A 7,500-nucleotide genomic window follows, 5' to 3' on the forward strand; every position below is an offset into this window, starting at 1 on the left:
CATGTAATGTAACTTACTATTTCTAATGTGTGTGGTATTTATGTTCTGATTTGTGTTGCTAAGTATTTAAAATGTAAGGGGTCATTTGAATGATAAACCTGTGATATTTATAGTACCTTTATTATTATTATTACCATTATTTTTGAAAACTATGGCTGTCGGAATACCTACTCTCAGTCCTAGGAGCTGTACTATTTTGTCCAGCCTTTGACGTTTGAATAACTATTATCAGAGCTGCCCACGAAATTCTTAAGCTCTCGGAGTAACTGCTGTCAGTCTTGAAAAAGTCTGAATAACTATTCAGTCCTGAGAGCTGCTCGGGAAATTAATAGAGTCTAAATAACTGATGTCAATTCTACGAGTTTATCGGAACGCACGAACCTACAAGCGCAGTAGGCCGACTTTAATCTGACTCCCGAATGCTCTAATTAGTCTGGATATGCCCTGTCAATTCCACGAACTGCTTGTGGAGAAAAAACAGATACCGTGTTGGCATACGACCAGCTTGAATCTAACAATAACACTGATACCTTTCTGAATATTTATAGTCATACCTGCACACTGCTCTGGGTGCAGGAGCGCTTGCTGGCATACGGGCAGCTTAAATGTAACAACACAGTGAAACATCTGAATATCTACCGTCAATTCCAAGAGTTACTCAGGGAGCAAGATTCCCTGATGTTATCAAGCCAGTTCACATCTCCCAACACAACTGCGTTTGAGTGTTTTTGAATGTCCATAGACTCAGGAAGAGAAGTCCGCACCGGCATATAACCTGCTCATTTTTCAACTATTACCACCATATCAGTAATATTTGCCATCGTTGTTATTTCCCTACTTCCAAAAATGTATGCCTCCGTTAGAACCACATTCTGATTACAAAATTCGTCGCGTCAGAATATCGTTATGATTTCGCGATTTTGGTCAGAATACATTATTCTGATCGTTGTATGAATATCTCTTGAGTGACATTTTAAAGAGGAACTAATTACATAATTGTGGTCAGTTAATTTTGATAATTTATTAACAACTCTGTTTTGATCTGTTTTATTCAGTATTGTTTCAGTAAAAAATCGAGTCAAAATGTTGCTTGGAAACGCGAATTATCTCCAGCTGGGAAAAGTGCATTACATTTTACCTTTTCCTTTCATCAGCACGCAAAAGGTACACCGTCACAAAAAAAAACACACATATATATATAAATATATATATACATATATGAGAGAGAGAGAGAGAGAGAGAGAGAGAGAGAGAGAGAGAGAGAGAGAGAGAGAGAGAGAGAGAGAGAGAGAGAATTTTTCCGAGGTGCATCAAATTTTTTGTATGTTCTAAATTTTGTTTTTCCGTTCTTTTCCTCTGCACGATAAACATACACACTTATAAACACGCAGTGACACACTGGACACACACACACACACACAGAGAGAGAGAGAGAGAGAGAGAGAGAGAGAGAGAGAGAGAGAGAGAGAGAGAATCTCAAGGCGGTTGTTTAATTAAGCCTTGGTTTCCTCCACTCTCCTAAAAGCTGATTACATTCATTTAATCTTTTAATCTCTTTGAACAATTACACTTTTATTCTTAAATTCCGTGCCATTTTCTTGCTCGGAATGTACTTACTTTCGGGAGGGCAATTTCATATTATTTCCTAGAAGACAAAGACTGCTATTCTCTCGTTTCTTTGGAATAGTTTTATCTTTGCCATGCTTCTCGGAACAGCCTCGAATTTTATATAATTATTTGAAGGGTTTAATTTCTCCTCTCTCTGAGAAGGTCCTATGCTTAAAATTTACCAGGAAAATCCTATTGTTGTTCTAATTTCTTCGATAAACCATTCTGTGAGATTTTTGTGAATTTGATTTTTCAAGGCTAGGATAGTTTCTGTGTATAACTGCGCGTTTGTATACATGCAAGTATGTAAACAAGAACAAGAATGTAAACACACGAACAAGAATTTCATATATATATATATATATATATATATATATATATATATATATATACATATATATATATATATATATATATATATATATATATATATATATGAGAACAATAATGGGATTAGCAATAATGGAAATAGACGGTACTGAGAGTTTTCGTGTTATTTCAACCCATTTTCGAGATACAAATCACACTTCCAAGGCCACACATACCGCGCCTCTCAATTCTCTCTTGCTAGCAATCTTGCTCTCCTGGACATTCCGGCCTTCCCTTCCCAACGCCTCTGGCTCTATCGCTCCCTCTATCTGGTATTTTCTAGGATTTATTGTCCTCCTCCCCTCTTACACTAATAAATTTTACACTATTTTCACAAACCATTGCCTCTCACATTTTCCACACTCAAAAAATTCTTCAATAGAATCACTGCCATCAAGCTTAGGCCAACAATGGTGCAATGGACTTTTAGGGAAAATACCTTTAGTAAACAAGCCCTCCTCCCATACGTCTCCAAAAATTCCCGACGGGATCAAGTTCAGAATTTATGATTGTGAGAAGGCTAAGAACCGTATATAATTACTCATATATTTTTAGCCAATACTTGTTCCCCCCTCGAGGGATGGCTCCACAATGGGAGACGCCACCGTTCACAGGCGTTTGACACCAAGAATGAGACTGCAAGAATAACCCCTCCTGATAGCATCTCTCCATTTACATCCGCGTTTTCTGAGATCCACTTGTTCATTGACCTTTTTCTCTGGATTTTCTTCCCTGTAGAGCAGTAGTTCTCAACCGGGGAGGAATTCGGGAAACTTCAGAGTTTCCGGGAGGGGGGGGGTTGTGACCACAGACTGGCAGGCTCAAACTGGCTCTAGAACTACACAAAACACAGTGTGCACCGGTCCGCACTACTGAGAGGTCACGCTGGGCTTTCTCTCCGCTAGATTGTATGTTTGTGTTAGTATTTTGTCGCATACTGTTTGGAATCCACCTTTTGAGGCAGTCAGTTTTGGAAAAGAGCGGGGGGGGGGGAATACATTCTGACATGGTGAAAGGGTGCATGGGCCAAAAAAGGTTGAGAACCACTGCTGTAGAGCAACGTGTCCATAAATTTTTTGCTCACCTTCTCCAGACTATTTGTATTACTTGTCTTCTTTTTCCTCTCACTTTTTTCTGACCTACCCTATCCATCTTCCAACATAGCTGTGTGATCATCTCTACATGCAACTGCACCTCAAATAACCTGTAGAATCGTGTTTGACCCATATTCTCTCGCCCTCTGGCTGACGGTGTTCTTGAGAAGTGATAGTTTTTTGTAATCGGGCTATGTAAATCACTTTCTAGGGAATGAAGCTGATTTTTGGGTTAATTCAAAACTTTTTCGGGTTAATTTAAAACTTATTAGGTGTAATTTATGGTAATTTGTTAAAAAAAGGAAGATTACAAGCACAAAATAGTCATGAGTTTCATTTAACTGATAAAAATTCCTATGGTTAACCGTATAAAAAACTCTCCAGCAAAAATGAAATCAGATACTTTAAAAATTTTCATCATGTACCAATCACCAGAATCTTTGAGGCTGGACTGCAAGTAACACGCATAAGTAATCACACTCTCAGAGGGTTCGTCTCTTCATCCCTTCACTGAACATTACTTTTCCTCATCTCACTACGTAGAATTTTTATTCCCCCTTCCTACACTCTTACACCCAAAAACACCCTCCTGACCATCTACGTATTTTCTCCCTGTATGCTCTTTCCATTTCCTTCTCAACACACTAGTTTTTTCCCTGCATTCATAAACACATTTCCGTTCATTCTTCTTCAACCTGAATTTATATCAATCTCATAATTTGCTTCCAGACACTCATCTCAATATTACATTGGTTAACTAGCTTTTCCTTCTTTTTTAAACTAACACATAATGAAGCAAACTTTCCCTCTATTTCTCCTTAACCATAAACTGTATGCCTCCAAATTATGTGAAGTATGCAAAATCGTTGATTTTCCACATAACCTTTTTTTCTACAAAAGGCCTGAAAAATAAATCAGAAAGAAACTGTACCACTAGTCTCAAAGTTCCACAGCGTTTACCTATTTTGGGTCATGACTAAGTAAACTAGGTCAATACAGGCTAATTTACCTACCAAGTGATAATATATGAACAACTTCCACTTTCAATAATATATGAACAACACATTCGAAATAAGACGAATATTCTATTAGTTGTTCTGGAGAAGATATTTTTGCGTCTTCAGCAAAATCCCAAATGGCTCCCATGTCACGTGACTTACATCAAAATATTCAAAGTATGTGCTTCAGATACTCAAGTAGTAAGTGTCACGCTTCATTAAATTTCATTCAAACGCTTTTCCTCTAGATCTGGCAGAAAAAAATCAACAGAATAATAATAATAATAATCATAGTCATCATTCATCATCATGATCATCATTACCTCCAAAACCGCGTGACGCAAAGGGCCTCAGTGAAATTCCGTCACTTACGTCTTTCCTGCATTTTGTCTCCAACAATTCTTCACTATCTCCTGCCTCCTTTCTCATAGGTCTCATCCAAATAGGCCTAGGTCTCCCAACCCTTCTGGTGACCACAGCAGCTCAAGTGACAATACCACGCACTCTTCTCCCAGGGGTTGTGCGAAGGACATGTCCATGCCATCCCCACCTCCCTTTCATCATTACCCCATCTACATGTGAAACTAACCTAATTTCCCGTACAGAATCATTTCCAACTTGATCCTGCATTCTGACTTGTAATGTGCTGATAAAACCTTTATTCACTGTCAAACTATGCTTCATGTCCGTATAGCAATACAGATCACACTAGGCCTACAATCGCAGGTAATTTCAGTCTGCTTGATGTCCGATCTTGTTCAGCCTGCCCAATGCTTGATTTACCTTCTTCAGTTTTTCATTAAATTCAGACTCAAGAGAACCTGTACTGGGCAACTTTGTTCCTTGATATTAAAAAGATTCAGCCTCATTATTCCCTTCTCAGTCTAGTGTTATTTCATCCCCTTTGAACATACTCCTCCCTCATTGTTTCTGCTTCCCTTATCTACTTTTCCTCAGATTTCTGTTTTTCTTAGATTTACGTTGAGTCGCGTCTCTCGATATACGATGCAGTAACAATAATCTCCGAAGCCATAGTAATAATAAAAATCATAATAACAGTACCCGAAACCCCAAAAAGTAACCTTAAGAAAACACTTCAAATAAGGCAATGACGTATGATAACAAGAATAGAAAGAAAGACCAACAAAAACAACAGCAACAACATTCCCATATAATACCAAGGAATAATTACCCCAAAGAAAACCAGCAAAAGCACCATTCACCTTCCAACAGAAAAACGCAGAAACTTCTGGACTGATATAAACATATCCTTCAGATAGAAGCAACTGTCGACGACAAAGACCAGTTTGGTTTATAAATAGAAAATTCTAAATTGCGTTTTTGCACTTGAGCGGTTACTTAATACGCGTCGCGATATTATATAAACAGTCGCATTTCGACCACCGAGTGACGCAAAGCTTTCGTTATCTGAGGCGTACCGAACGTCAGAATGTAGCCTCGCTCTGCCTGATGGTCACAAATAACTCGGTTTGAAAGCTCTGATTAGATAAGATTCACTATTTAGGGCAAGTTGCATGCTTGCGGCGTGCATATAACAGTACAAACATACACATTCAATTTTTAATATACATACATAATCTATATATATATATATATATACTGTATATATACAGAGGATCACACTTGATACCTCATTTTTATACATCAAACACCACAAAGAAAAGCGATATGGTTGTAAATCTCATTTCTCCCTTGTGTTTGATGTTATATATATATATATAAAAGAATATATATATATATATATATATATATATATAAAGATAAATATATATATATATATATATATATATATATATATGTATGTATATATATACATATATATATATATTTATACACACATATATATATATATATATATATATATATATATATATATATATATATATATATATATATATGGTTCAACAATAAACCTTTTCCCCCTTCAAGTAGTGTCTCCAGAAAATAGTTCATGACATATTCTACCTTTAACTGATCAGTCTAAAATTAACTTTGTATAATATATATATATATATATATATATATATATATATATATATATATATATATATATATAGAACATTTCGACTCGGTCCCATGTGGTCTAGTGGCTAGGATACCTGGTTTTCACCCAGGAGGCCCGGGTTCGATTCCCGGCATGGGAAGGACTTTTTCCGAAATGGACTGTACCAGTAGACTTTCGAAAAGCGACATTTAGTAATGAACGATACTGTCCATTGTTTGGGCAGGTGGCTAAAAAGGCAGTTGGACCACATATAGGTACAGGTTCCAGGTGGCATGTATATATATATATATATATATATATATATATATATATATATATATATAAATACTGGTCAATTTCCTTAGAGATGGTTGTTCCAAAAAACGTCATTATTCAAATTTTCAGATTACTCGTCTCTTCTTGACTATGCATGCCACCCCTGGAACCTGTACCTATATATGTGGTCCAACTGCCTTTTAGCCACCTGCCCAAACAATGGACAGTATCGTTCATTACTAAGTGTCGCTTTTCGAAAGTCTACTGGTACAGTCCATTTCGGAAAAAGTCCTTCCCATGCCGGGAATCGAACCCGGGCCTCCTGGGTGAAAGCCAGGTATCCTAGCCACTAGACCACATGGGACTGAGTCGAAATATTCAATATATATATATATATATATATATATATATATATATATATATATATATATATATATGTGTGTGTGTGTGTGTGTGTGTGTGTGTGTGTGTTAAATTTTCATATAAGTTTAATAGAGCTCACTGTCAAAACGACGCTCGCCAGACTTGTTTTCTCTTCCCAGTTTTTTTGTCTCCTGGAACACACACACACACACACACATATATATATACACAATATTTCATAGACTATTACTCCTAGAGGGTTTCGTTTGCCAACGTTTAGAGGCCCCTTCTATTACTGGACTCAACAAGGAAACAAAAAATAAAACATAAAATTAACATATGTGACAACCAGTTAAAAATTCATACAAATTTCATAACAATCACCAAAAACGCTTCAAACCAAATTTTAATATTTACAGCCATTAAGGAGTGATTTATTGTCATGTTTCTCATTTTAGGGGCAGCTCAGGATTAAATCTTAGGTGAAGTTCAGGATGGCAATTTTTTTTTGTTTCCTACTTAATATGAAATTCACTATTGCATTTTCGTCAAGATTCGCATTTAATGAGGACGTCTCGCACTGCATTTCTTTTGTTTCTTATTTCGTGATGAGGACTGCAGTTGTGTCGTGTTTCTCATAAAATGTGATAGTCGGGACGTCGTCATTTCTCAAATTTTCTATTTAATGTAAAGTTTTTGGATTATTTCCCCGAGAATTCCACAGATCCATTTAACTAAAAGTTTTATTATTATTATTATTATTATTATTATTATTATTATTATTATT

The 7,500-nt window shown here is 36.3% G+C and overlaps 2 non-coding genes across 2 annotated transcripts; one reads left to right on the top strand and one right to left on the bottom strand.

The window, feature by feature from the left end:
* The first annotated feature begins 6,162 nt into the window (after positions 1-6,162).
* Positions 6,163-6,234, top strand: TRNAE-UUC (transfer RNA glutamic acid (anticodon UUC)). Its single transcript has one exon. It is a non-coding gene; the product is annotated as a tRNA-Glu (tRNA).
* A 408-nt stretch (positions 6,235-6,642) lies between these two features.
* TRNAE-UUC (transfer RNA glutamic acid (anticodon UUC)) lies at positions 6,643-6,714 on the bottom strand. Its single transcript has one exon. It is a non-coding gene; the product is annotated as a tRNA-Glu (tRNA).
* Positions 6,715-7,500: the final 786 nt, after the last annotated feature.

This window comes from Macrobrachium rosenbergii, chromosome 9 (genome assembly GCF_040412425.1).
Source record: "Macrobrachium rosenbergii isolate ZJJX-2024 chromosome 9, ASM4041242v1, whole genome shotgun sequence".
NCBI lineage: Eukaryota > Metazoa > Arthropoda > Malacostraca > Decapoda > Palaemonidae > Macrobrachium > Macrobrachium rosenbergii.